The sequence below is a fragment of the Salvelinus namaycush genome, unplaced genomic scaffold, assembly GCF_016432855.1.
Source record: "Salvelinus namaycush isolate Seneca unplaced genomic scaffold, SaNama_1.0 Scaffold418, whole genome shotgun sequence".
NCBI classification, from domain to species: Eukaryota; Metazoa; Chordata; class Actinopteri; order Salmoniformes; family Salmonidae; genus Salvelinus; species Salvelinus namaycush.
This window is the reverse complement of record NW_024061107.1, coordinates 155229-161915: the sequence shown is the minus strand read 5'-3', so window position 1 is coordinate 161915 and position 6687 is coordinate 155229.

Here is a 6687-nt window from a genome sequence, read left to right as displayed (position 1 = left end):
CACACTTTCATTGAACTTCTCAATCACTTCTCAATGGAAACCAAACAATCAGGAATTTCCAACTACAACAAGTACAAAGTTCTGTTCATCTTTGATGGTCTGGATGAGTGCCGACTGCCCCTAGACTTCCAGAAGAACAAGATCTGTTGGGACGTCACAGAGTCAACCTCAGTGGATGTTCTGCTGACAAATCTCATCAAGGGAAATCTGCTTCCCTCTGCTCTCCTCTGGATAACTACCCGACCAGCAGCAGCCAATAAGATCCCTTCATGGTGTGTTGACCAGGTGACAGAGGTACGAGGGTTCAATGACCCACAGAAGGAGGAGTACTTCAGGAAGAGATTCAGTGATGAGGACCTGGCCAACAGAATCATCTCACACATAAAGACATCAAGGAGCCTCCACATCATGTGCCACATTCCAGTCTTCTGTTGGATTTCTGCAACAGTCCTTGAACACATGCTGGAACATAAGAGAGAAGAGATGCCCAAGACTCTGACTGAGATGTACACACACCTTGTGGTGTTTCATACCAAACAGAATAATGAAAAGTATCTTGGGAAAGAAGAGACAGGTCCTCACTGGAATGAAGAGACCATTCTGTCACTGGGAAAACTGGCTTTTCAACAGCTTGTGAAAGGCAATCTGATTTTCTATGAAGAAGACCTGAAAGAGGCTGGCATTGATGTCAGTGAAGCCTCAGTGTACTCAGGATTGTGCACACAGCTCTTTAAAGAGGAATGTGTGCTGTACCAGGACAAGGTGTACTGCTTTGTTCATCTGAGCATTCAGGAGTTCCTGGCTGCTGTATATGTGTTCCTCTCATTCATCAACAACAATGAGAATCTAATGGACAAACTGCAAACAAAAGACAAGTCTGAAGTTACTGTCTACAAGAGAGCTGTGGATAAAGCCTTACAAAGTGAGACAGGAAACCTTGACCTTTTCCTCCGCTTCCTTCTGGGCCTCTCACTGGAGTCCAATCAGAAGCACTTACGAGGTCTACTGACAAAGACAAGAAGCAGCTCACAGAGCCATGAAGAAACAGTCAAGTACATCAAGGAGAAGATCAGGGAGAATCCCTCTCCAGAGAGGAGCATCAATCTGTTCCACTGTCTGAATGAACTGAATGACCATTCTCTAGTGGAGGAGATCCAAAGCTTCCTGAACTCAGGAAGTCTCTCAAAACCCAACCTGTCACCTGCACAGTGGTCAGCTCTGGTCTTTGTGTTGCTGACTTCAGAAAAGGAGCTGGATGTGTTTGACCTGAAGAAATACTCCAGATCAGAGGAAGGTCTTCTGAGGCTGCTGGCAGTGGTCAAAGCCTCCAGAGCTGTTCTGTGAGTTAATAAAATGACATATAAGAACTAATCATCAGGAAGCAATATTACGTATAGAGAAAAATATGTATTATATATAATATTATATTGAAAAACACATTGAATAAATGCATTGATTTTCACATTAGTATAACATTATGACCATACAATTCTTGGAGACGGAGATTAATCTATATGTTGTTTGAGAGAATAAACCAAATGCATCTGCCATTGTCCTTCTACACTACTGGTGTTAAATTAACAGTGTGTTTGAAGTCATGATGATCTCTTTGTCAGGCTGTCAGGCTGTGGAGTCACAGAGAAAGGCTGTGCTTCTCTGGTCTCAGCTCTGAGGTCAAACCCCTCACACCTGAGAGAGCTGGACCTGAGTAACAATGACCTGAAGGATTCAGGAGTGACGCTGCTCTCTGCTGGACTGGGGAATCCCCACTGTAAACTGGAGACTCTGAGGTCAGTATTGAATAAATGCATTGATTTTCACATTAGTATAACAAAATGACCATACAATTCTTGGAGACGGAGATTAATCTATATGTTGTTTGAGAGAATAAACCAAATGCATCTGCCATTGTCCTTCAACACTACTGGTGTTAAATTAACAGTGTGTTTGTGAAGTCATGATTATCTCTTTGTCAGGCTGTCAGGCTGTGGAGTCACAGAGGAAGGCTGTGCTTCTCTGGTCTCAGCTCTGGAGTCAAACCCCTCACACCTGAGAGAGCTGGATCTGAGTAACAATGACCTGAAGGATTCAGGAGTGAAGCTGCTCTCTGCTGGACTGGGGAATCCCCACTGTAAACTGGAGACTCTGAGGTCAGTATTCCTGTAGTTGGTCAACAAGTGATAACTGTTCACCAGATCCATATGTGTTTACCAGACTCACATAGTCCACACTATATGTGTTTGGACAGTGAAGCTTACAGTTTTAAATGTGGTGCTATGCTCCAGCATTTTGGATATGAGATACAATGTTTCATATTAGGTGACGGAACAGAATGTCACCTTTTATTTGTGGTAATGGTGAGAGGTTAGCATGTTTTGTTGTATCCTCTGTTCTTGGTAATGGTGAGAGGTTAGTATGTTTTGTTGTAGCCTCTGTTATTGGTAATGGTGAGAGGTTAGCATGTTTTGTTGTAGCCTCTGTTATTGGTAATGGTGAGAGGTTAGTATGTTTTGTTGTAGTCTCTGTTATTGGTAATGGTGAGAGGTTAGCATGTTTTGTTGTAGCCTCTGTTATTGGTAATGGTGAGAGGTTAGCATGTTTTGTTGTAGCCTCTGTTATTGGTAATGGTGAGAGGTTAGCATGTTTTGTTGTAGCCTCTGTTATTGGTAATGGTGAGAGGTTAGCATGTTTTGTTGTAGTCTCTGTTATTGGTAATGGTGAGAGGTTAGCATGTTTTGTTGTAGTCTCTGTTATTGGTAATGGTGAGAGGTTAGCATGTTTTGTTGTATCCTCTGTTATTGGTAATGGTGAGAGGTTAGCATGTTTTGTTGTAGTCTCTGTTATTGGTAATGGTGAGAGGTTAGCATGTTTTGTTGTATCCTCTGTTATTGGTAATGGTGAGAGGTTAGCATGTTTTGTTGTAGCCTCTGTTATTGGTAATGGTGAGAGGTTAGCATGTTTTGTTGTAGCCTCTGTTATTGGTAATGGTGAGAGGTTAGCATGTTTTGTTGTAGCCTCTGTTATTGGTAATGGTGAGAGGTTAGTATGTCTTGTTGTAACCTCTGTTATTGGTAATGGTGAGAGGTTAGTATGTTTTGTTGTAGCCTCTGTTATTGGTAATGGTGAGAGGTTAGTATGTCTTGTTGTAATCTCTGTTATTGGTAATGGTGAGAGGTTAGCATGTTTTGTTGTAGTCTCTGTTATTGGTAATGGTGAGAGGTTAGCATGTTTTGTTGTAGTCTCTGTTACTGGTAATGGTGAGAGGTTAGCATGTTTTGTTGTAGCCTCTGTTATTGGTAATGGTGAGAGGTTAGCATGTTTTGTTGTAGCCTCTGTTATTGGTAATGGTGAGAGGTTAGTATGTCTTGTTGTAATCTCTGTTATTGGTAATGGTGAGAGGTTAGTATGTTTTGTTGTAGTCTCTGTTATTGGTAATGGTGAGAGGTTAGTATGTCTTGTTGTAATCTCTGTTATTGGTAATGGTGAGAGGTTAGTATGTTTTGTTGTAGTCTCTGTTATTGGTAATGGTGAGAGGTTAGCATGTTTTGTTGTAGCCTCTGTTATTGGTAAAGGTGAGAGGTTAGCATGTTTTGTTGTAGCCTCTGTAACTTTCTCACTCATTATTATTCATGATTCATTCATGATCTTTCTCAATCATGGCAGTCACAGGCTTGATGTAGTGGCTTTTTGTAGTCATTGCGTTCAAAGAATATGGGAACAAATACAATACTTATGACTACTTTAATACACAATAAGTGAATTGGTCAGAATAGTTATGACTTCTTCAAATGGGGGGACTAGATGCATAAAGTGCTTTCATTTATAAATGGTGAAACAGATGTATATTAAAATACCCTCAAATAAAAGGTGACATTATATAGTCACCTCATATGAAACATTTGATCTGAAATCCAAAATGCTGGATTATAGAGCCAAATTAAAATGTTGCTTCACTGTCAAACTAGATATGGTTTGGACTGTATACCCAATACAATCTAAATCTGATACCTCACTGTCTGTCTTTTGACTGATACTGCTTTTTAAACTGGTCTGGTCAGTCTACTCAAATATTTGTGATACACATTTTTCTCTCTACAAGCAGCACTTTGATAATTGGTAATGATACATTCATTTATGAATAGATAATGCAGGTTTCAGGACACTGATGTATCTGAACATTTAGAAAAAATATATACTGCCACTATTTTCACCACCAAAGAATAGCAGTGTGATTTTAATATGATTTGACTCTTTGCAGGCTGTCAGGCTGTCTAGTCACAGAGGAAGGCTGTGCTTCTCTGGTCTCAGCTCTGAGGTCAAACCCCTCACACCTGAGAGAGCTGGACCTGAGCTACAATCACCCAGGAGACTCAGGAGTCAGACTGCTCTCTGCTGGACTGGAGGATCCACACTGCAGACTGGAGAAACTCAAGTATGTAGAGGGTTTATGTCAATGTTCATATCAGACATGTTTGACTTATCAGGCTAGTTAAGACAAACATTCTGACCACCACTTGGACAAAGTTATAAGATGTGTATGTGTCCAGTGTGTTTGTATGTGTGTGTGAGTTCCCGTGTATCCCTCAATGACTGTCTGTTTTTCTACTTACCGCTACAGTGTGGAACATGGTGGAGAGAACACAATGAAACCTGGGCTTAGAAAATGTGAGTGTTGACTGCTATGAAAAATATGACTAAGAATAAGTCTTAATTCAAGTTAAGTCAAAGACCACCATCATTACTTGGTCATATTAAATATCAGCTGTAGTTCTACAGAAGCAGAAATCAGGGACACCAAAGCTTACAAAGAGTTGCTTTGACAATGTGTGTGTGTGTGTGTGTGTGTGTGTGTGTGTGTGTGTGTGTGTGTGTGTGTGTGTGTGTGTGTGTGTGTGTGTGTGTGTAATTAAAGGGAATAAGTGTGTTTTATATTACCATACAGTATAACATATGATCATTCAACAAGTCTCAAGTTACCTTAACTTCTCCTTTTGATACCTAGAAACATCTACATTAAATGAATTAGTGAAAAGTGAGTTAACATTCTAATGTGAATGATGATGATTTCTAATATTGTGTCTGGTTTCATCCATCAGATGTCTGTGATCTCACACTGGACCTAAACACAGTAAACAGACACCTCTGTCTGTCAGAGGAGAACAGAAAGGTGACATGGAGGAGAGAGGAGCAGCCGTATCCTGATCACCCAGAGCTATTTGAGGACTGTGAGCAGGTGCTGTGTAGAGAGGGTCTGACTGGGCGCTGTTACTGGGAGGTAGAGTGGAGTGGGAGAAGGGCTGATATAGGAGTGACATATAAAGGAATCAACAGGAAAGGAGAGGGTAAGGACTGTTGGCTTGGATGGAATGACAAGTCCTGGAGTCTGGACTGCTCTGACAACAGCTACACTGCCTGGCACAATGATAATCTCACTACCATAGACGTCCCCTCCTCCGGCTCCCACAGAGTAGGAGTGTATCTGGACTGGCCAGCCGGCACTCTGTCCTTCTATAGAGCCTCCTCTGACACACTGACCCACCTGTACACATTCACCGCCACATTCACTGAGCCCCTCTATCCAGGGTTTGGGGTTTATGATGTTGACTCCTCAGTGTGCCTGTAAATTATAACCACACACACACACACACACACACACTGGACACACACTGGACATACACACACACTGGACACACACACACTGTCTTGGCCAAAAGTTTTGAGAATGACACAAATATTAATTTTCACAAAGTTTGCTGCTTCAGTGTCTTTAGATATTTTTGTCAGATGTTACTATGGGATGCTGAAGTATAATTACAAGCATTTAATCCCTGTGCCTTTTGCAGAATATCAGTCTGTCGCTGGTGTTTTTCCTGGAGAGAAGTGGCTTCTTTGCTGCCCTTCTTGACACCAGGCCTTCCTCCAAAAGTCTTCACCTCACTGTGCGTGAGTCTTGTGTGTGCAGATGCACTCACACCTACTTGCTGCCATTCCTGAGCAAGCTCTGTACTGGTGGTGCCCCGATCCCGCAGCTGAATCAACTTTTATTAGACGGTCCTGGCGCTTGCTGGACTTTCTTGGCCGCCCTGAAGCCTTCACAACAATTTAATTTAATTCATTTAATTTTGCTCCTTGAAGTTATTTTTGATCCGATAAATTGTTGATTTATGTGCAATCTAACTGGCAGCAATATCCTTGCCTGTGAAGCCCTTTTTGTGCAAAGCAATGATGACGGCATGTGTTACCTTGCAGCTAACCATGGTTGACAGAGGAAGAACAATGATTCCAAGCACCACCCTCCTTTTGAAGCTTCCAGTCTGTTATTCAAACTCTATCAGCATGACAGAGTGATCTCCAGCCTTGTCCTCGTCAACACTCACACCTGTGTTAACGAGAGAATCACTGACATGATGTCAGCTGGTCCTGTTGTGGCAGGGCTGAAATGCAGTGGAAATATTTTGGGGGGATTCAGTTCATTTCCATGGTAAAGAGGGACTTTGAAATTCATTGCAATTCATCTGATCACTCTTCATAACATTTTGGATTGTATGCAAATTGCCATCATACAAACTGAGGCAGCAGACTTTGTGAAAATTAATATTTGTGTCATTCTCAAATTTTGGCCACGACTGTACACACACACACACACACACACACACACACACACACACACACACACACACACACACA